A 22,721-nucleotide genomic window follows, 5' to 3' on the forward strand; every position below is an offset into this window, starting at 1 on the left:
CGGGGAAACCTGCTGTCAGCTGAGACTGAAGAAGTCACTTGGATGAGTGACGAAACGTTTCTCCCATTGAAAACGTTACGTCAACAGAATCAACCTTTTGGGATAAAGAGTTAGTTTTATTCCATTCTCTGTCGAGATGATCTGGCACTGCTTCAGTAATGTTGACATCAGGGCTATGGGGAGGCCAATCCATGAGTATTCTATTGTGTGTTTCTCTACACAGATACGACTTTACTACACTGTCACTGTGTTGCCAAATGTGTTCCAGCATTGCATGGTTGATAGAAATCTGCTTCTCAGTGCTCACCAATTTTTTACAAGATCTCCAATTCCACTGGCTGGAATAAAGCCCTTAACAATGACAGAGCCTCCACTGTTTTTTACAGATGGCTGTTGTACCCCTCTCCTGACATTCTCTGTACATATTGACATAAATTTGAATAAAAAAAATTTCAAATTTAAATTCATCACACCAATAGCTCTTTAGAAATTTCTTGGGGACCTCCCTCTGTTGTGGGAATCACTTTTTATCTCTGTCAGACTGTTATCCTTCGCCTTTTTTTTCATAGATGTAAATTAAGAATTTAACTCTGACAACAATCCTCAAGAAATGCTAAGCATTGTTCAAATGAACATTTGATATAATATTTACTAATTAAAACATTTCTTTTAATTAAAGTACTACCGTTATTTTTTTACATTTTCTTTTCAAGTTACTGTAGAGCAAATTATTTCATCCGGGCATAGTTTGTCTGAAGTGAAAATGTAAAAATGACAAGTCTACTGTGTTTTTGTTCTGATGAAACCCAACAAACAACTTCCTCCTTCTCCTGCTTGTGGGAAAAATCATTATCTAATGAGAGCAATGTTTGGGGAAGCTGGAATTAGCTCAATTAATATTTTAAAACCACTTGCACCAGCAGCTATTTACTAAGAGCTACTTGCAGAGCGGCTCAAGAAGAAAGAAAAAAAAAGTGGTGGGGTGCACTGTGGGGAGTTGAGGCGTGTCACTTCTCAGTCTCATGTAAAGTTGATTTCCTTAGCACTAATCTTTGAGAGACAGATCTGGGATTAGAGAATCAGGACCATATCACCAGGTAATCCAGCTTGCGTCTCAATGGCAGAGGTCACGCAAGTCAGCGTCTGCTGCTAAATACGGCCTCCAGCTGGTGTTCTGCAGAATGGCAGAAAGAATCCGGTGAGATAATCGTCTCACCTACTCTAACAAGCTGTGTTTGTAGGTCAACTCACTGGAACAGGTCGCTGAGTTATGAATACTCTGAAAGTTAAAATACTGCTTTGTAGTCTCTTTTTAGATTACCAGAAGGTAAAATAATTGTGAGATAACGCTGCGTTTATTTTTCTATGCTTGTTGATTTATTTTTTTTATTTAAGAAAAAAAGTAAGTATTTTAAAAGCATATAAATAACGAGAGAAGTAAGGTTCCTCTTTACACTGCCCAAAAGAACCATGTCTTACCATAGGGTCAGAAGGAATTGTGTCCCTACCACCATATTTAACAAATTCAGACCTCCAGACATCACACTTACAAACTAGAGGCTCTCTACAGAGTGCATCCAAGATTGGAGAATCACATAATCTTTACTGTGAACTCCCATGTCAGTTGCTGTTACACCTAGCCCAATCAATACTATCCACCCATAACAGCCCTCCAGCGTTGCATGCTGACCCATGGAGGCAGAGGCAGTTACCTCTGAGGTTGATATAGAAGTTGAAATACATCTTTTGTTCATACCATATCCTCAACTATGAAAGAGCCTTTCAAATGTAACACTTCCTCATTTTCACCTTTTAAGTGTGACATGAGAAGTCTTAGAGAAGATTTACTTTGTCGCAACGAATCTATGAAAGGAAGTAAATTATTCTACTTTCTGTGGTGTCCATTTCAGTCTTTTTCCTTTTCATAGTTTCATAGTAAAGTTTCAGAGAATTTGACATAATTTTCATTTAAGTTGTTTTTGAATTGTGGTTCTTCAAATATCAATGCAACCCAGTAAACTTGTATCATAAGTATGATAGGAATCTAGCAGACGAACTGCAAACTCCTGTTAGATATGAATAATAATGCCATTATGTTCATGCTTCTTATTTTAAATAAACCTCTGTTTATCTGTGCAAGAATCAGCACATTATTCAACCTCTGTCTCGAATTGTCCAGTCAACCTAAGAGGCCATAAGAAATCCCCGTCTACCAACTCCAAATTCCACCCCTAGAATTTACATTCAAATTACAGATTTGTTGAGTAATCAGAATCCACTCCATGACTCTCGCCCCAAACAATGCAATGAGAGGTAACTGCTGAGCAGAGTCATTTGGAGTCCAGTGTGCCAATACAGCCTTTGCAATGCAAGGGCAACATCTTAATCTCTTACCTCATTAAGTTGTATAATGTGGAATAAAATTCTCATTCCAAGCACAGGAGAGAAGAGTTTAGACTCCAGAGTCCAGTGTTATTTCCAGTCACTGTGGTGGAAAAATCCCACATGGACATCAGCAGGTGCATTGTGTGAAAAGCAACACACAGCAAGTGTAAGACACTTTTATCCAGGCTTGACGTTATTAGCTGATTAATCCTTTCTTATTAACTCAGGGAAATAAACAGATAAAGAGATTGCTGTTGCATGATTGATTTGTAACAAATCATTATTATCTTGTTTTTTTATCGTTTTGTTTGTTTATTTTTTTGGTACAGATCTCTGAACTTTCAAAATGTCATCACTGTAATCTTTCTAACCAGGTGGCAGCATTAAAAAAAAGAAAAAGAAGGAACAAATACATCCACTGGAGAAATACAAACAGTGAGTTTGTTTGTGAACATAATTTAGTTCTGTAAAATACAAAGCCAAATTGGAAAAAAAATGTAGCTAACATAACATTACTTTCCATTAGTAGGTTACATGATAAATAAATAATAATAATAATAAATATATATGTAGGTACATTACTATCCAGCTCTTTTCTTAACCACCTGTCGAGCTTGTGGTCAAGTGTGGGCAGGGGTGTAGCATGGCACCTGGCCCATGAAATATGATTGCCTCCCTCTTTGGTGTTTAACTGCAAGTATTTTAAAAACTTTGTACTTTGTTGAAATATTTCAATGTCATCTGCTTCTACACCACTTTATTTTGGGTGTAGTTGTTCTTCTTTGTACTCCATGCTACTTACTTTAAAACTTTAGTTAGATGGTGCTGATCAATTGCATTATTATAGATCAAGCTACCGAGCAATATACAAGTAATTAAAAACATCAACGGCTGCAGCATTAAAGTAATATGAATGTCAGTGAATCAATAATTATGATTCAATTTTGATTCTGGTGAGTATCATGATATCAGGAGTACAGTGTGTCATTCCATTTAATAATTGTTACTTCAAATATACTCGTTCACTATGAATCAGTAATAAATCTACTTAAGTAAAAGGTTGAAATACTTTAACAGTTTGCAAACCAAATATCCAACACAAGATCGTGTTTAAATTCTTATGTAGATCCACCAGGTACCGGTCTTGTACGTTTATTATATTTTTGATAAATATTCAGATTTCTTGGGTACCTCCCTCTGTTGTGCTCTTGCCACCCCCTGCAGGGCGCACCTTAAAAGGACCTTTACAGCCAGTTTAAAATGACCAGTTAACATGGTCATACACATGAACTGTGGGAGGAAACCCATATATGTTCAGGGAGAACCTGCAAAGAAAAAAAAAATCATACCAGGTAATTCAATTTTCTTGCTATGAAGAAAAAAAAAGTAATTTCTATTAACATACACTGACAGCGCAATGTCAGCTGTATTTAAACTTTTCTTCTGTAATGGGATCCCATCAAACTACACTCAGGCTTCAGTGACAATTCATCCTGAGATATAGAATCTCTTGTCAAATATAATGGATTAGGACACAAATGGGCCATCTCATCGATCCAGTCTCAAGGGTGCTTTAAATTGTTTCACTACCACTTAAACACTATGGCAGTGAAAGCAAGAGAGAGCCTCCACTCACCCTAATATAGCCCAGCGATGGTAATTAACAAACTAGATTTTAAATCTCAGAGAGACCGTTTAGGATACTCCAGACAGCCTTTAGTCCAGACGCCTTAGATTTTTCCTGCTTGCATCGCCAACACTCTCTCCGGGGCTTTGCCTGCTCCAGAAATTTCTGTAGGAATGCCTACGCTTCGGCTCTGTCAGTCCCAGTGATCTTCAGGAGGAATGGCCCTGAAGAGATAAGGCAGTCGGACAATGAGCATGTCCACCTGGAAAAGCGAGATTCTCCATCACAGGGCCCAGGGTTACTAAGGTGTCAGTAGCTCTCCCACTGTGCTACAGTGAAGAAGTGCCATATCGTCAGTGGTCCTTGGCAGATACAGAAGACCTCCTGGCACAGCTATTGCCACTGACTGCAGTGTCTGATTTTATTCTAAAGCGAGAATCCAAAATTAAAGCTGCACTAAGCAGGAATGTTACATAAAAGGACAAAGTGTCACCAGTGGGCAGCACTCAAAATGAGACCCAGGAGAGGAGCAGTGCTAGCACTTTTTACTTTGTCTGGACCTGCTGTTTATGGTCAAAGCACTGCTACCTAAAGGCAATGCAAGTAAAAGCAAGCAAACTTTGTCAGTGGGTTTCATCTGGAGGAAAGACAGTTTATTTACTCTGCTGACAGATACATGGAAGAAAAGCTGTGATTATCCCCTTGCTAATCTGTAACATGTCTATTTTTTTTCATATAATTTGTGAACATGTGCCCTTACATATATTCTAATGGTATATTTCTTTCAGCAAGTTTAAAAAATATCCTCTTCCTTTCCATAGCAACCCCAACCAAGCACATTCTATTGTGGCACGGTGATGTCATAATTTGTCCAAGCATACTGAAAGCATACTGAAAATTTAAACTGCAGGCCTTTTAAATAAATAAAAAATAATAATAATAACAACATAACTAGTGTGTGGTCCTTTGATCATGTCAGCAAACCAGCAGGACAGCTGAATGAGCCAAGACACCTAGACATAACTGGAGGAGAGGAAAGAAAAGGGAAAAGACTCAGATATAACATAAACAGAGTTATGAGATTGTATTGTGGGCCACTGATTGCAACACTTATGGTGGTAAAGAAATTGTTATCCAAGTGCTCTCCAAATGGCTTAGGTAGCGCCACTGTTAGCTAATGTTAGTTTACAACTGTTCTGACAATAACTGAACTCTGTGATTTAGCCATGCTGGTTTAAAGGATTTTGCACCTTATGGATTATGCTCATAATCCACATACCTAATTATATACTAGAGTGTTGTTGTGTCTTTCCTTGAAAACAAAAGTGTCCTGAACCATGATAAAATTCTTGAGCGAGGTACAAACCAGGCGAACTGAAAATGAAAGAGTGAAGTACAAACTTCACTAAATGGCCTCAACTGATAAGATTTTATTTTTTCCTCCGGCTGACATTCAAGCTGACATTTAACACTTTTTATTTCTTTAATTTCTTACAGAATGTGACAGGTGTCTCGCTCAACACCTAGAAACTCACTAGATGGGAAAAACTTCCAGCTAGTGCGCAGAAAGTTATCGCTACAGACAGAAGATTAGATACCAGTGTATGTCAAGCAAGCATTAATGGTTATTTGATATAAATCCGTTATTTTTTATTCTTGAATGTATTGGCTCAACATCAGACTGTGCACTGGAGCTTGGGAGAAGTTTTATTTGACACTTCAGCAGTATATAAATGGACTGGTCAAATATTAGTCTTCTAAAGTTTTGGCTGAACTTTAACCTCCTAAGACCTGAACTTTTCCACGGCATTTTTAATTTCTCTTTGATATTTGGGCTGATTGGGACCTGATGAATGTAAAAACAAAGAAATAATAGATTTTTTATTTTACAGAATTTTGGTTTCTAAGAAAAATGAGAGCCACATATGAGGATATTCGTTTAAAATGTCGATAGAACAGTAGCAGTATAACGTCCTCGTAAGTGGATATCAGGCCCTTGTAGAGCAAAATTGAGTATTTTGGTCTAAATAACCCAAAATGTGATGTCCACATATGTGGACGCCAGGTCCCAGGAGGTTAAAAAAAACTGAAAAATAAGGGAATCAGTTACATTTTTCAAATTGCACCCTTAGAACAATTAACCAAAAAAAGAACAAAAAGAATAATAAATCAGTAGATACATCATGTTTGATCACTCATCAAGTGATTTCTATAAATGCACATGAATAAACATATGGGAAAATGAAAGAAAAATCATTATTGCTCACAGGAAGTCCCTTTTTTAGACAATCTTGACAACTTGTGATCAATGCCCAGGTGGAACGGTCGCTCAAAACTCTGGCTTTTGCTACAGTCACACTAGGGAAAATAGTGTTTGGAGACCATCTAAAAACCAAGATTATTGCTAATGTGTGCAGTGAATTTGGATGTTGTTGCCTTTGAAATGGTTGCTTCACAGACAGGGACCAGGTTTGTGAGAGCCAGTTCACTTTTGTAAGATTTCTTTGAGCCAAGATGGTGATAAAATGGTAAAAATCTCAGGCTGCTACCAGTTTGTGACTGATTTACAAACCGAAAAAACTCTGAATGCAAGTAATGAATGTGAATTTCTGTGCATGCAGATAGCAACAGAATTCAGTCAGAATCTTGTATAGTTGAAACAGAAAGTCCGTCACAAAGAATGACGTAGTTGCTATAGATATTTGCAATCGGTTACTGAATGTGGAAAAGCGAGGAGTCTGCTGCCCTGTTTTTTAGTCTTGTAAGACAGAGCCATTAGACACCACAGGTAATTCTAGTTACCGGTGTTCCAGTGAAGCATTCACAGTTCAACATTCAGAGAAAAATTAAATAGGACATGAGAAATGATTTATCTGGGGAAAAATACAAAACTAAAAGACAGCATGCAGCTGCCTCTGGAGCAATGTCCCCGATCAAGCGAGGATCCAGTTTAAGTTAATTTAGTTCATATTTGCCTGTTTAGGCACAATAGCTGTGGTGTGTCAGTGGTCCCTGAGGTTATTATGGGGGAAAATAATTATCTCCTATTTGGGGTGCTGACATAAAAAGTGACCACACGAGCAGTGCCACTGTTCATCTTTTGCCCTCAAATGCATACTGCATACTGTGTCGTAAACTAGATATTATTGTGATAAAGTTATTTTTAAAATGAACTGCCATAATATTTGCATCATTATCATAACAAAAGACAATTAAAATGACAGGTAATTAATAGATTACATAATTTGTTATGGCCTTGTCAATCAAAATGACAATGCGACCCTCTAAGGGCGTATCAGAATACTTACAGATGGGAGGTCTCAGAACTCAATTTCCTAAATCACACCTTCATTGATTTATTATAAGATACACTAAGAATTGTCATTTGTCATCTCTTGACAATTCCTGAGATTGCTAAATTATGAGACTCTTCAAAAGTTGTAATAACTGTCAACAACTAAGAGCTCTGAAAAGAAGCTAATTTATGAATCCAGAACAGGAATATACCTTGTATATATGAGCAAATGTTCTTTTCCCTTTTCCTGGGACTATCTCACCTAATGGAAAAAGGACAATGCTTTAAACTTAAGCAGTTAAGAGCAACAAGAGACAAAAATAATACAAAAACAAATAAATACATAGAATAAGATTAAAAAGATAAGTTTTATATTGCATACTGCATAGGAGCTTTCATTCCTTCAGACCTTCTCACAGCAACAAAAAGAAACCTTGACTTCAGCCTCAAAGGCTGATAGAGAAAGATCATTAATTATTTTAGAGAAGCAGTTGTTGCTGACCACCAGTGTGGGAGGAGTTATAAAGCCATTTCCAAACTATCTGAAGTCCATCATTCTACAGTGAAAATAATTATTCACCAGTGGAAAACATCTCAGCTTCATCTCAGACCCAGCGGGCCTCAGTTAGCATGTTAAATGTTAAAGTTCATTACAGTACAATTAGAAACTAGAATTACAAGAATGTATGAGTATTGCTTATTTGGAGGAGTTACCTTTACTTCCTAAAAAGAACATAAGAGCACAGCTTTGGTTTGCAAAAGCTGTATCTGAATGAATCACAAGACTTCTAGGCGATTTTAGCCCATATAGTTGCATTCAGAGAAAACATAGCACTGTTACACCTCACACCAACTGTCAACTATGGTGGTTGAAAGATGACAATTTGGGTTTGTTTTGAAGCCACAGGGCCTGGGAAACTTTCAGTCAGTGAGTCAGCCATGAAGTCATCTATATACCAAATCATCCTACAGTCAAATGTGATCTGTCTGACAGTTAAAGCTAATTTCATCATGCAATAGGAGAATGATCCCAAGCACATGAGCAACAGAATGACTGAAAAAGAAAAGAATCAAGGTATTGTAAAGGCCCAATCGAAGTTCTGAGCTCAACCAGTTTGAAGTGCTGTGGGGGGAAAACTTAAGAGAGATGTGCTGAAACACATCCCCAAAAACCTCAATGAACAGACAGTGCTGTGAAGAGATGTGTGAGAGACTGATAGTCATATGAAAAACAACTACTTAAAATCATAAAAGTTGTTCTACAAGCTATTGAATCATAGGGGGTATTTAGTTGTTTACATACATGTTTTTGCTTTTCGCCTCATTGCCTCATTAAGTCCTGGTATGATTCGGACTATGTTCTGATATGTAAAACATATCAATTGGAAGGGGTACTTTCTTTTTACCATGACTGTACTACAAAATCATCCATGAACCAATGAACTACATAAGGCAGTGTAAGTAGGAACACTTTTCACAATGTCCTTGACTGAACATTATTATGAGCGCAAAATAGCCTTAAAACCTAAAGTAATCTGACGTTAGAAGGGCTGAAAAGAAAATCCAAATTAAGATGAGAAAACCTCACTAGCTTCAAAGAGTGTGTCATCTTCCCACTGACTTAGCTGGGTGTCCAAACATTTACTCACTCCACAACTATGACTTCTTTTTCTTTTTATGTTCATAAAATACAACAATGTATTATCATAATGTATTGTTGCATTAGGTTGCAATTTTAACTTTAAAAGTCAACTGCACTGTCCAAACAGCTTCATCGGTATCATTTCCATATCACCTGTTTGAGTAACAGCAATTAACAAAGTGCAATTAGACAGCAAACTCTTTTACTTCCTTATATTTTGTTTTCCAAGGAATCATAAAAAGAACATAAAAGACAAATTCTGCAGCAAAATGTAATTTAAAGCAGATTCCTTCTGAGCAGCAAGAGTTCAAATGTTAATTCAAAACACACAAAAATACAAATAAGCAAAAAGAAAAATCTTGGGAGCATGCTGAATCACTAATAGCTTTAAGCTCTTTTTTTAATTGTCTGAAGTTGTGGCCAAGTAATTTCTAAGCAGTTACCATCTTTCTCTTTGGTCAGAAACGGGCTGGAGTTAAAAACAACAACAACAACAAAAAAGACACTGTTGCCTGCTGCTTAAATCACACCAGATGGCGCAAGATGCGACACAAGAAGTAGGTAATCTGGATTTATGACCTTGGACATGTGCTGAGTGCAGGGGCATCTGTTGTGATGAAAATGGCAGCTATTTTAATGAAAGCTGGAACTATGTGCTTAGATCTCATAGAGGGGAAGCTGTAAAATTACAGCACATTACACCAAGGTTACTCCTGAAATAACCCCGTGTTTGGCCTTGCAGACATAGAGCAGCTTTGAATCATATTCAAAAGTTGTCAAACTGCACCACGATGCTTCTCTGACACCTTTCAAAAACATCCGAGTTCTGGAAAGAGCCAGCTATAATAACAAAAATCATCACCATCACCATCATTAAAGTCTTCGACTCTATTCATATGGCAGAACTGGAATGCTCTTTGTGCCTGGTGTTGCATGCCTTACACCTACCGCTTTCTCCCTCACTGGTATCTTCTTTAACTGGGCATGGTTAAACAACAGTCAAATTCTGGAGAGCAAAATGATACAAAATGAGACAAATGTGTTCTGTTGAGTCTGTTAAAAACAAATGACATCTCTTTTATTAAAAATAAATAAATACACTCCCTTCTTTTGTAATCACGATTAAAAAAGAAACTTCCTGGCCATGCACAGATGTCTCTTAGCAATTTGCTTCACAAAAGAAAGACTTTTAAAAAAGCCAACAAACCAAACATAACTGATAGGATCGCTTGCTTGACTCCGATTTTACTGTAATGTTCTTGTTTTAAGGGTTATTTCTACCTTTTCAGATAATGATGGTCCGGTTAAACACCTAAAATATTTTCCTGAGCTGCTGCTGCTACCAGAGAGATGACCTGATTTGTCTCTTCATACTTTTTTGCGATGCAACATTGCATTTCAGCATGTCAGCCTTAAACACATTATCCTCGTTCTGACGTGATGAGGAAGGATTTAACTAGACAATGAATCAGAGGCTCCCTAATGAAGGTCTTGCATGAAGAATAACCTGTAGCAGGGAGATGACAACTATGCTGGTTGTGATACTGCATGTGCACCGCTGATAATGGCCTCTTTGCTCCTATGGGAGGACTTTTCTGTCTTAAAAAAAAGAAAGAAAATGTGTTAATATTGTTTTGGCATGAAAAAAATAGGCTTATAAGTTAGAAAGCACTTTTAATTCCACATAGTGGGGAATGTGAATTCTCATTTTGTCCAGTTGAGTTGTGCTTAAAGCTTAAGCTTTATGACTAATTGGTTGTTAAACGAGTCGAACACAAACAGATTCTGTTGTTTTCCTGCCCCCTCATCAAGGGAAGCGACAAATGCAAACAACATCATTCATTTGATGTGTGATTGTTTGATTCAGAATGGGGTGCCTCAATCAGAACAAAGCCAAATCCTCATTAGTGATCTGAGCTGTCAGCTCCAACAAAGTCATTTCCCACATTAACTTGTAAAACAGTCTGTTAAGTCAAGGCTGCTAGGTGAATAAGAAAAAAAAGCCTTTTTCGACCCACAGTCGCACAATCCAACATGACATATTTGTTAAGGATTCACTGCAAATATATAACTAAAACTCCTCCTGTGTGAAATGTTGCACATTATCACATAGGCGCTAGGTAAACTAATCCAATTTAGAGCTGACACGGGAAATGATGAATAAATGTTGGTGATAAGATGCCCGGCATGATTTCCTGAGAATAGATAACATTTAAACAGTTTTTTTATTCTGTGATAACACTGCAAAACTAAAGGATGACTGACACATTTAAATGTTGCTACAAAAATGTCAGATTACCTAATCCATATGGATAAAAGTACTGAGCAACCTGCAGATTAAATGCCATATAACAAAGCTAGTGGTGCACATTGTTCTTTATTTTTTATTTAACTGCAAGAGAAGATTTGCAGTTCTGCAGTTATTGAGTCAGCAGAGCATTGGTGACTCTTATGCATTATACACCTCAGCCTTTGTGACCCTGAAGGCCTTTACACACAGTGTGAAATTTGTGCAAATGTTTTGAGGGTTAAAAATATTTTTTAGATTCAACTATTAATGCAGCCCATGAATCAGACCGTGTGATTTTGAAGGGCGAACTTACAGAATTTGTTTTATTTTAGTTTTTGATCAAGTTAGACTTTTCTGATTGTATGAATAAACATACCTGACCAATCAGACAACAGCATTTTGCAACAAGTGCCCTCGTAGCTCAAAACTGGTACTGAATATACAGTTATATGGAAATAGTGAAATTATTCTCCAGTAGTTTATCTCAGACACTCAACTAGATGTTGCTCCAGGTCAATCGACTCGCTGAAATTATTTCTCTGCCTCCTCAGATCTGGTCCCAACTCTGCCAACAGGAGCTCAAACTGCCCCACTGACATCTGATATATGTATGAAAGTGGTCGTGATACAGCTTCAACTACTGGGTCAAACTATGAAATTCTTCCTGCTGCTGCCAGTGTGTCTTTTGAGGATACCATTTTGATAAAAATGCAGAACTTTTGGTGTGTATATACAACAAGATTGGGTCCAAAATATTCAGAATTGTTTCCTAAACCGAAGTTAAAAGATGTTTTGTCATTTCGTGCACCTCTGAGACTAAGATCATCTTTATGCTTCCTCACTCCAAAAGCTTCACAAAGCTACAAATTTTGTTGTTGTCCGTCTGGATAAGTGTGGACCACACACTTAGGAACTTTCAACACATCAAGATTATCGGTTACATTTCTCTGCTGCAACACAGGGTCTTGATAATGTGTAACTCAAAGGTACTGAGTCCAGTGCAAGTGACAACACTTTTACTCAGAAGAAAATGATCTAAAGATGGCAGGTCATGGATCCTGACAGATTAATGCCCTTGGATCTATCAAGTCACTATCAGCCGTCCCAAGTGAGATATGAAGCTTTTATGCAATCAACAAACTTGAATAGAAAACAGTTTTCCTGACACAGAGCAAAAAAAACCCCATTGTCATCCCGTCAAATTGAATCATAAAGCTCGTTGATACGGCCATCCATCTTTTACTGTAGAGCTCTAGAGTTTAAGTGCAACTATCCTAATTCACTATGTCCAAATGGTAGCCAAGTGTTTTACCATTTTGTAATTTTTCCAAAGGCTGGCTTGTTAAGATTGCTTTAACCACTTAGAGCCTGTCACATATGCCTCTTTCTCTCTCTGATGATGATGAACGTGAGCAAGTGTGAAAACTAATTTTTTGCTCTATCTTGTAAACAAGCAGGGTATATTTTCCATTTCTCTCCCCACTACTGTATTCTGGATACATGCCTACTACCCATGTCCTGAGCTGTCACAGCAGATCCCTCAATCTTTTTACCCTCTTTGAAGAGCAATTAGTGTTGATGAAGATCCAATGCACGCAGTGGAACTGAAAATCAAACCGGAGCAAAGTCAATTTGATTTAATTTGTAAAAATGTAACTGCGAAAGCAGCAGCATCTCAAGTCATCCTAGCTTTAATTGTGACATTTCTTCTTCTAGCAAAGGAACCACATTGATTATGGAACATTCACTGTCATGAGCATCTAGTAGGATTTTCAGAATGTGTTTGCCAGCTGAATAGAGGGATAATGATACCTATTTCATAATATCTGGACAGTGACGACACCACTGTTTGACATATGCTTGAAATTACTTTTAAAAGGGCAAACAAACTCGCATATGCATGCTATCTGGTGCACATCCTGCTACAAGCTGCAGTGGTTACCAGACAGCTAAATTAGTGCTTGATGCAACTTAATGTAGCCTCCCTAAAGAGGCTGAGTTTATATTGACAATTTGTTAATCAAATTAGAAAATGGATTATGCGCAGAACATCTGGTCTTTGTAATAACACTCATTATTAAGCTCCACTGTGTAGCTGTGGGCACGCTGTTCAAGCACTTACATTGCTGGTGTCCATATCTCAGTGCCAACATATGAGCTCAGTGGTTGTGATGCTCAACATTCTTGTCACTTCACCTTGTCTTTACTCTGTCATGAGATTTCCTTTTATATATACACGTTTCGAAAAGGAAAAAGAAAATCAATTGAATATTTCATTTTTTCCCCTCATATAGTGAGAGATGGCACATTTCAATCTTATGGCTGGCCCCTCTGAGAGCTTATCATCGCTGATGTATAAACTTTAGTGTAATTTAATGAAAGCCATTTTTTCTCTCTACTGTGTGGCACATAGCTCAAGTGCATTATGTTTCACCCAGTCTGAGAATCACAATCTCCATGCAAGTCTGATTGTTTCTCCCAGGGGAAAGAAGGCATCTCGTAATAATGCATCAAAATGCCCCTTCTTGCAAGTAGCTGCTGACCTGTATGCCTCTATGTTCTTTGTAGACCAGTTTTTGTATTTATTAACATCATTTACCATCATTAAAAACCACTCATCTGTGTTTTTTTTTTCACTTAAAAATGTAAAAGCAGCAAACCTGTCCAAGGGCAATACGGCACATTTTTAAAAACCATACTGTATTTACGTTGCTCTGTAGAGGTAGCACTGGCATTTATATAAAATCTGAAAAACTCGTAATGTTTTGTGGTTAGCAGGCCCTCCCAAAACCATGACTGTACAGTTAATATTACTTCAGATCGTTGGCATGAATGGAAATCTTCCCAAGATTGTAGCGTTGCATTGCTAATTGCATCCAAACAAAATAAAGATTTAAAGTAATTACATTTTGTACCGCTCTCTTCTCTTATTTAGCATCAGCGGTGCACACTGACAGTCATAAGGGGACTTACAGCTGGGATTACCAAAGTAAATCAGAAAGCTTCTTAGCCCCAGGACTTCTGTGACAGTGGTAGCACTCTGAAAATTTGTCTTCTGTTGTGTGTAGTGTATGTGCCAATGTGGAATTGTTTGTGCTGCAGAGACTCAGTTGTATTCTGTTTTCACTCAGTTTTCTTCTTTTTTTAACTATTTGTGTTCTATTACTTCATAATAGAACCTTCAAATTTGACGGCTATGTCTTCCCAGCTAACGTCACAAGACTAAATGTAACAACCAATGTAACTATTGTATACCTGTAATTTTATATGCACAATAAATTACCCAGTTTATTTAGAAAAGAGTATTTCCAACTGCAGCCTTTTTTTCTTTTTTTAATACATACTACCCCAAAAAACCAAAACAACACCAGCTGCTGTTCCAGTGGAAAACAGATTGTTACATGGAATTTCACATTAATACGTGCAGTGTAAAATGCTCATCTATTTTGGGTTTGTTCATATACAGATGAAGCCCAATATTTAAAGCAAAAAAAAGGAACAAAAGAAGAAGTGTCATCTAACAATTTAGTTGTCCAGCAGCTTCTCTACACCCGTTGAATTATTAATCATTAAACATCTATGCCCAATAAGGAGCAAACTTATATTTCTAAATCAGCAAACTCTCATCTCATACTGGGAAGGCTAGAATACATATCATCAGTTCACGGTTGTTTGGAGCCCATGAGATTCTGAGTGAAAAATGAGAAAATGAGTAGGCGATGTGGCCGATGCGACCCTGACTGGGTTTGTGTGGCATACCAGATGATCCCCATCATCATTCTCCTGTTAGTGTAATTGGAGTCGGTGAGTAGCTCTGGATCGATTTGGTCTTTTCTGAGCTGTGCCTGCATTGTAAACAGACCTGCAGGGCAAACAGGCCTTCTGTCTTTCTGATTGTTAACTTAAATCACCAATCCCACCCTTTAAATCATCCCATTGACCACCAGTTTGATATTATTTTGTAGCAATTAATAATTTAATTCTGTTGGACCACCCTGGTTCAGTAAGCCTTTGGAATCACTGGAATCTGTGTTTTTGCACAAAAACCACAGGACCGCTGAGGGACTCAAAACCAGAATGCATTTGCATGAACTGCTGAGGTTTTTGTTAGTCCTACTGCGAGCTGATGAGACTTAGGCTCTGACAGCCTAGGGTCTTGAAGCTGAGCTGAGGTCTTATTGACATGGAGCACGCAGCTTTGCTGTGACCGCCACCGCGGCGGCCGAGCTGATCCACCGACCCTGCCGCAGAGACACAGATGCCAATGTTTAAGAACACAGCGGGAAGCAGTGGAAAGAGGGGGGAAGCTAAACTAGTGCCAGAGAGCAAACAAGCAGACACAGGGAGAGAAGAGTTCTTAATTCCCCCTCTCAGGAATTTGAATTCAAAAACCAGTCAGAAGCTACTAGTGAAACAAAACTTCCCAAGAAATCTTTAAACACCGATCAGACTTTTGCCACACATAAATGAAAGGTTGTGTGGAATCTGAGGTTTTTAGCCCACAATAAGGCCACATTTGCAGGTTAAGACATGCTATGGATTTTCAACTCACCCGCAAAAACACATTTAATGTCACTTGCAGGAGCAAACACGATGGGGAGAAAACAGGAGAAAAAGAAGAGAAATTCTGGTGCCTGCACAAAGAAAAGTGTTTCAGTTCTTGACAGCATGCCAATTTTTTTCAGCCGTCTTCATCACTGATGTTTTCCTTGCACAACAAATGTATTCTGCATTGTGAGTACAAAACGCCACTTTGAAAGGAACACAAGCACCGATGAAACATTATGGTGAGTAATTGGACAAAAATGTAAACATGGCACCATCAATGTTTTCTATTCAGTTTCTGTGGCATCCTTTAATGTGATGTCCGTCACTGGGCATAAAGTTTAGAAACATGTTTGAGGTTCTACTGTGTATGCAGAAATTACTTTTTCTATGATCAACAATTTGCTGGAGATTGTGGAGTGGAAACACATGTCAAAGGCATGACCACGTGATGAAGAGAAAAGGTTTGTCAGCATCCTTCAATTCATTTTATTCTTAACTTAACTGAATATCTAAATAGTGGTACACTGCTGCAGGCGAATGAGATTGTAAAAGTCATTGCCACTTTAAAAAAATGTAGTCAGATTGATTGTTGCTTAGCAGGGTACTATAATCAGCCTCAGGTTCACTGTAATTTATTGTTATTATTCTTCACAAAGATAATTCCCACACTTGATTAATTGCTTTGTTAATTTGATTTTTATCTAAACAATTACAGTCACAGTTGCCGTCTACCTTTCTGTCAGTGCAAACTGCATTAGTACTGACCCATGCTGACAGTGAGAAACATCGACATAAGTCAACTAACTGACCTCATGTCTGGGCTTTGTTTTGTGTGTTTATGTTTCCATCTTACACTTGAAAACACTCCAGCTCACTTTCTGAATGAATGTAATTAGGTCCTTTCTTGTCATGTGAAGAAACAAAGGACAGACACTTGAAAAATAGCTACCGGCATTGTTCATAACAAAGAGCAATCATTTCTTTGTACTGAAGACCGACCAAAATGCTTTTGAGCTACAAACAAAAAGAGGAAAATTGGTTACAGTGCCATTTTCACCACAGTCAAACGCATCAAGAAGCTAAATGAGGATAGGCATGAAAGACATGTTGTAATAAACTCCAGATGTCCAGCACCTTCTTGTTTAATGGTGTAAAAAGCTGCTGTTCTGTCTGTTGCTGCTGGGGTGACAGAAATACTCACAAAGTGTCCTTTAGTACTCGTCACTAACAGAGAGAAGAACTGCACACAAAACAACTTCACCCGATAAAAAAAAAAAAAATTAATTAAAAAAGAAATCCCAGAAATAATTCTTCCTCTTATACTCGCTAAGTACGATCAAAGTAGACAAAAGGCTACATTTGTTCCCGTATGGCCTTCATATTCTCTTTTAATTGCCCAACAACCAAAAACATCTGAAATAATCTAAAGGATGCTGTGAACTCTAATTCTTGTCTTATAAATAGATTGATGTTAATAGCCTTTTTTAAAATAAAATAAAAAAAACAAAAACATTTGCATTGTTTGGATTTTTAGCTCGGATTGAGCAGCTGAATGAAAATTTTTGTCATACAGGAGACTCTGATGTCCTACAGTGATAGAGCTGGATTTCCTATTACGTTGTGCTGGCTCTGTTTCACTTGAATTGATTCAATATGCAAAGGCCCTTTGAGAAATCAGACAGCCTGTAGGGTGTGTGCCATGGTAATGTGGCCCTGAATGAAAAGCATGAAAAGCATGATTATGAAGCTGGTAATGCAGAGCACACAGAAAATGACTGTCTACTGTATCTGACCGTCAGTGTATCCACTGTATTTGCCTCCCTGTCCTTCTCTCATTTCTCTCACCTTCACCCTTTCCCTTTCATACATCTCATATATTAATTGCACTTTTAGGTGGGACATTGACCTCAAGTCACCATCCTTGAAAAAGCTGTGTCTACAGAGTCCCGCTTTTTTAGTCGCTACCAATACATTGTGTGTGGGAAGGGATGGTTATGGCTCTTCTAGTCCTTGCCACCATATTTATTAAAATATGCTAAAACCCATGAGAATAAGTGATAGTCTTTAATACTGCTAAACAGATGTCTTGGTTTTTATGCTTTAAAAGGTATACTCTATAAATTACAGTACTGCTTTGGATCAGCTGATCCAATCCTCATTCTGGTCCATCAGAAGGAGGATTTTTCATTCTTTATTCCCATTTGAGTCAAATGTGTAGCTACAGACAAATTGCCTATTGTAGGATATGTGTGTGTGCTAATATAGAGTTTTCAGTTTCAGAATTATTCTGTAAAATATGTTCTAATTATTTCAGTGTGGAAGTTATCACATACATAATAGTCCAAATATGAATTGGATTGATTTGGAGTGGCTATAATTTCTACTTCACAAAGGTGTGAGGAGTTTCTCACATCTTTGTTTGACCAGTGGTGCAACCTGTACACTTAGCTTCCAGGGATAAGTCACAATTGTTTTTTGTTACACAGTGGTAGTTACCCTAAGAAAGCTAATAGTCTGGTACAGTAGTCATCTAATGTCAGTGAAATCATGTAGGGCCAAACTTGAAATTAGGAACACATTTCTAGAGTCTTTCATTTTAACTAAAAATGCATTATTGATCGGACCTGAGCCCTCGTAATGTTTAAAGATGCTTTTAGTGGACAGGGTGTATTAACATTATACTTTTAAAAGTTTCTAAACAAGTTTTAGTCTTTTATGATGGTTTGCTGTAGTGTTTCACCCATCTATGAAATTTGGGGAATGTATCGTCATAACTGACATTCTGTAGTAGGAGCAGGGAGCTGACAGAAAATAACCTGGAGAAGCAGAGTTATATGCACCAAAGAGAAGCAGAAGTCAGTAGAAGCAAGATAGAATACTTGTGTGTGAATGAGAGGGACTGGAATTCCAAGGAGTAGAGATTGTAAAGATGGACGTGTTTAAATACCTGGGGTCAACCATCTAACGCAACAGACAGAAGATATGAGGGATGGAGAGGAGAGTGGAGGCAGGGTGGAGATAAGTGTCAGGGGTGATCTGCGACAGAAGGATAGCAGCAAAGTGCAAGAAGTAAGATGGCAGCGAGACCTGCTGTACTGTGTGATTTGGAGATGGTGGCACTAACAAAATGATAGGAGGCTGAGCTGAAAACTGCAAGATTTTTACTACGAGTGACCCAGATGGAAAAGATTAGAAATTAGTATATCAGAGGGACAGCTCCCGTGGAGTTTTTTGGGGACAAAGACAGGAGAGGCAATGCTGAGATGGTTTGGACATGTGCAGAGAAGAGATAATGGATATACTAGACAAAGGATGCTAAAGATGCACCTGCCAGGCAGGAGGAAAAAAAAGAGTAATATGACCACAGAAAAGGTTTGGGGATGCAGTGAAGAACATGCAGAGGATTGGTGTGACAGAGGTGGATAGGGTGAGATGGAAGTGGGCACCGTTGTGCTCCCTGAAAAGGGACAAGATCCTCACAACTAAAAATTTTGGGGGAAAAACAAATTCCTTCTACAGATGGGGAAACACAGTAACAGAGATAAAAGGTATCTAAACTTTATTTCAGTATTCATAATTCAGTACATATCGAATAACTGCACACACTCCAACTGCTATTATAAAGTTGCATAAACAGTGAACAGGATGGCTAATAGAATAGACAAATATATTAAATAGCCAAAGTAAAAGGAGAATGGTATGATTTTAATCATACTTTCAACTGGAGAACAATGTCATGGAAAACATAATAAGAATAGCAACTACAGCACACATTTTTGTTGTTACTAGCTTCTTCAAACAGACATATGCATTCTCATTGTGGAAACGACAACAAAGATACACAGTTGAAACCCACAAACCTAATCAGGTCACTTGTTAAACACAATGTGGGCCATAAATATCAGATTTGACCAAACAAATTGCATTCGATGAGAGTGTGAGCATCCCTCTCTCTCCCTCCGTCTGCATAGAATCTCAACAACAGTCCTCCTCTTCCACTCAAAATAAGAGGGAAATGAAGCCAACACTGTAAAGCAGGCATCCCAGCGGGCCCTTAAACTGTAAATGTTTTCACACTACGCCAGCTGAACCAGTGGTGTGCAGCCAAAGCGTGACATGCATCCTTACACAGTCACACTCGTGTTACACTGCAATCGGTGATATGTGGTGGTCAGGTGAGCAGGTCCTTAACCTTCAGACCGGCAGAAGATGAATGGTGTTGTGAGAAAAGGCTATGACTTAGCAAGCCAGCACATGTGCAAGTGGAAAATGGTGGGTGAAAAAACAAAAAACAAACTGTTCTTATATGGCATGAAAAACATATAGTTGTTGCATCTGATGAAATCAAAGGGAACATTGCACAACGCCTTATACCACAGATGTTCCACTGACTGCAGGTTTCCCCGTGCATCCTTTTGTATTTAAAAGTTGGTTTCATGTACCTGTCAGGGTGACTTTCCTTTGTCTTTGCTGGTAAACTGATAAATAAAGTGAGATAAATGACTCATATGCACATCTGTTAATGTCAATTCAAACAGGCAAGCAGTGAATGTCTCAGGTGCCGAACACCAATTGTAGGAATTTAGATGAAATAAGTCATAAAGTGGATTTTGTCTACTGCCTGTTACCTGGTGAGTTTAGCCTTGTTACACCTTGATTCCTTTTGGTTTCACAGGATCCTTCTGTATCTTTAGCGCCTTGAAAACTTGAATGTGGCGAGTTATCGCACCTGGACAGAACCCCTGACACACTGCTGCAAACATTTCGGAGATATTTTGTAGAAAATCCAATAGTACATCAAAGATCTTGTCCATCCTATAATCTGCCTAACACCAAGTAAAATGTAGTTTTAGTATGGAAAATTGCTGCAGTAAATACTACTGTGCTGCTGAGTACATGGAGCTCACAGGGAATAGCATGATGGCTGCTCCGCAATTTCTGTGTTTTCCGGTCACCTCACCTGGTAAACACACTTGGGGATAGTGTAAATCTGGAGTCTGGAAATGAAGCCAGTGACAGCTCTCCACTGATTTCACTGAATATTCTGAGTTGCAGTCATAATGCAGGCAAAATTCACCACAAAAAAACAAAAACAAATAGGATTATGTTAACCTAGTTTCACTTTAAGTTTCACTTAGTCAAGCTGCATTGCCAGCTACACCACATTTCTAAAAGCACAGCTAAGTAGTTAGTCAGAACACCTTCAATTCATGTTGCTTTGCTATGTATGTTGTCACTGTTCACTAATTAGATTGTCTTGTTGTGATGATACTTTGACTCTGTGCGCAGCAATCTACACATCCCTCTGATTAGCTTAGAAGCATTTGCTGTGCTAATTACAGTTCCTCTTTCGACTGCTGACCTCCTATGGACTTCTGTGATAAACCTTTTTTGTTAGGATTCTCTTTTATTTATATTTATTTCTTTGCTACATGTTTCAATTGTTTTTTGTTGTATGGTAATATGACTGGTGCTTCAATAGTGCTTTTGTAACTGAGAATTCAGAGTACTTATGCTATCATTAATGTCTTGCTTAATTCATCGTTTTTATCTGGTGATACTCCCCTGCTTCCATAGCGAGTGGGGGGGTTCACAACAGTATTACATTTTAAGGTCCCGGTGTTGCTTGACGGTTGCATGATTAGAAGAACCACTGAACTATAAGTTCATTTCTATCCATCAACATTCAAGTGGTCCTTTTCTTTGACAATTTATGGTTGAATGTAAGCTTTACAGACAAAAGATACCAGGCCCAACCCAGTGAGCACTTTTCCCAATGCACTGATTTCTGGAACTGATTATTTATTTATTTTGGCCCTTTAATTTTCACCTTTGGTAGGGATCCTGGACATTATTTTAATAAAATGAGCCACCAAGGACGTATTTTGAACATACTTTGGGAAATTCTGACAGTGTGATAATTGAAAGCTATTATCATTACTTAATTATAGGGTTTTATTAACAATTGAATTTAAATCATTTTAAATAGAGTTATAGATGGCTGTACAGATCGGACTAATATGGCTTATGAATTATATGAATTTTTAAGGGTGAAAGCTTAAAGAAAAGAAATGAGCAAAAGGCAGGTCATATTTCTCAAATGATGAAACTGACAACCAGCTAAATATCATATTTCTTTGTTCTTTGTAAACAGAATTTTAAATTACATTATTTTTCCCATTTTATAATACTGATATGGATTTCACAGTCAGGTCTCTCATCTATAATTATATACAACTGCAATAGCTTTAGTCTCAAAATGACTGCAATGGTAATTTTTACAAATTTCATCCATTTGATATGAAGCACACTCTGGCCAAAATGTTCTCTGTTTCCATCAACAAACTCAAATATGGAACTAAAGGCAATTCACGAGACATGAAAAATTAAATTAAAGTAAACTGCGACTGCTGCAAGCTTATTCCCCCGCCCGTCTCTTTCCACCAAATAAAATGCTATTCACCATCTGCTCCCTCAGGCTACTTTAAGACATCACTTCAGAAATTCTCTCATGAGTGTGAAATTTGGATTACTAAACTTGCTTTAATCACTCATTTATTTCCTAAGACTGTCATAGTAAGCTTGCTAATGTCTTGTGAATCTACAAGAGCAGAAGTGTCAAGGCTTAAGTTTATGCAGACGGGGTGTTTTTGTTTGTTTGATGGTTTTTTTTTTGAGAAATGCATGAGCTTCTCTCTTTTGGAAGGCTACATGTTTGAGGGGATTTCATTAGAGACATACATAGAAGGGATTGGTTGATCCAGCTCATATTGCTACCTTGGCTGTGGCTATCTATCTATGTTAAATTAATAATATCTATCCTTGAGTATGAGGGAGAAACTGGTAATAATTTTTTTATGTGTAACAAAACTTCAAGCTTGACTTAAAGCAGTTTTGTAAATTAAAAATGTATACAAGTTATGTATCTAAGCCC

Source organism: Astatotilapia calliptera, chromosome 9 (assembly GCF_900246225.1).
Source record: "Astatotilapia calliptera chromosome 9, fAstCal1.2, whole genome shotgun sequence".
Taxonomy (NCBI): Eukaryota; Metazoa; Chordata; class Actinopteri; order Cichliformes; family Cichlidae; genus Astatotilapia; species Astatotilapia calliptera.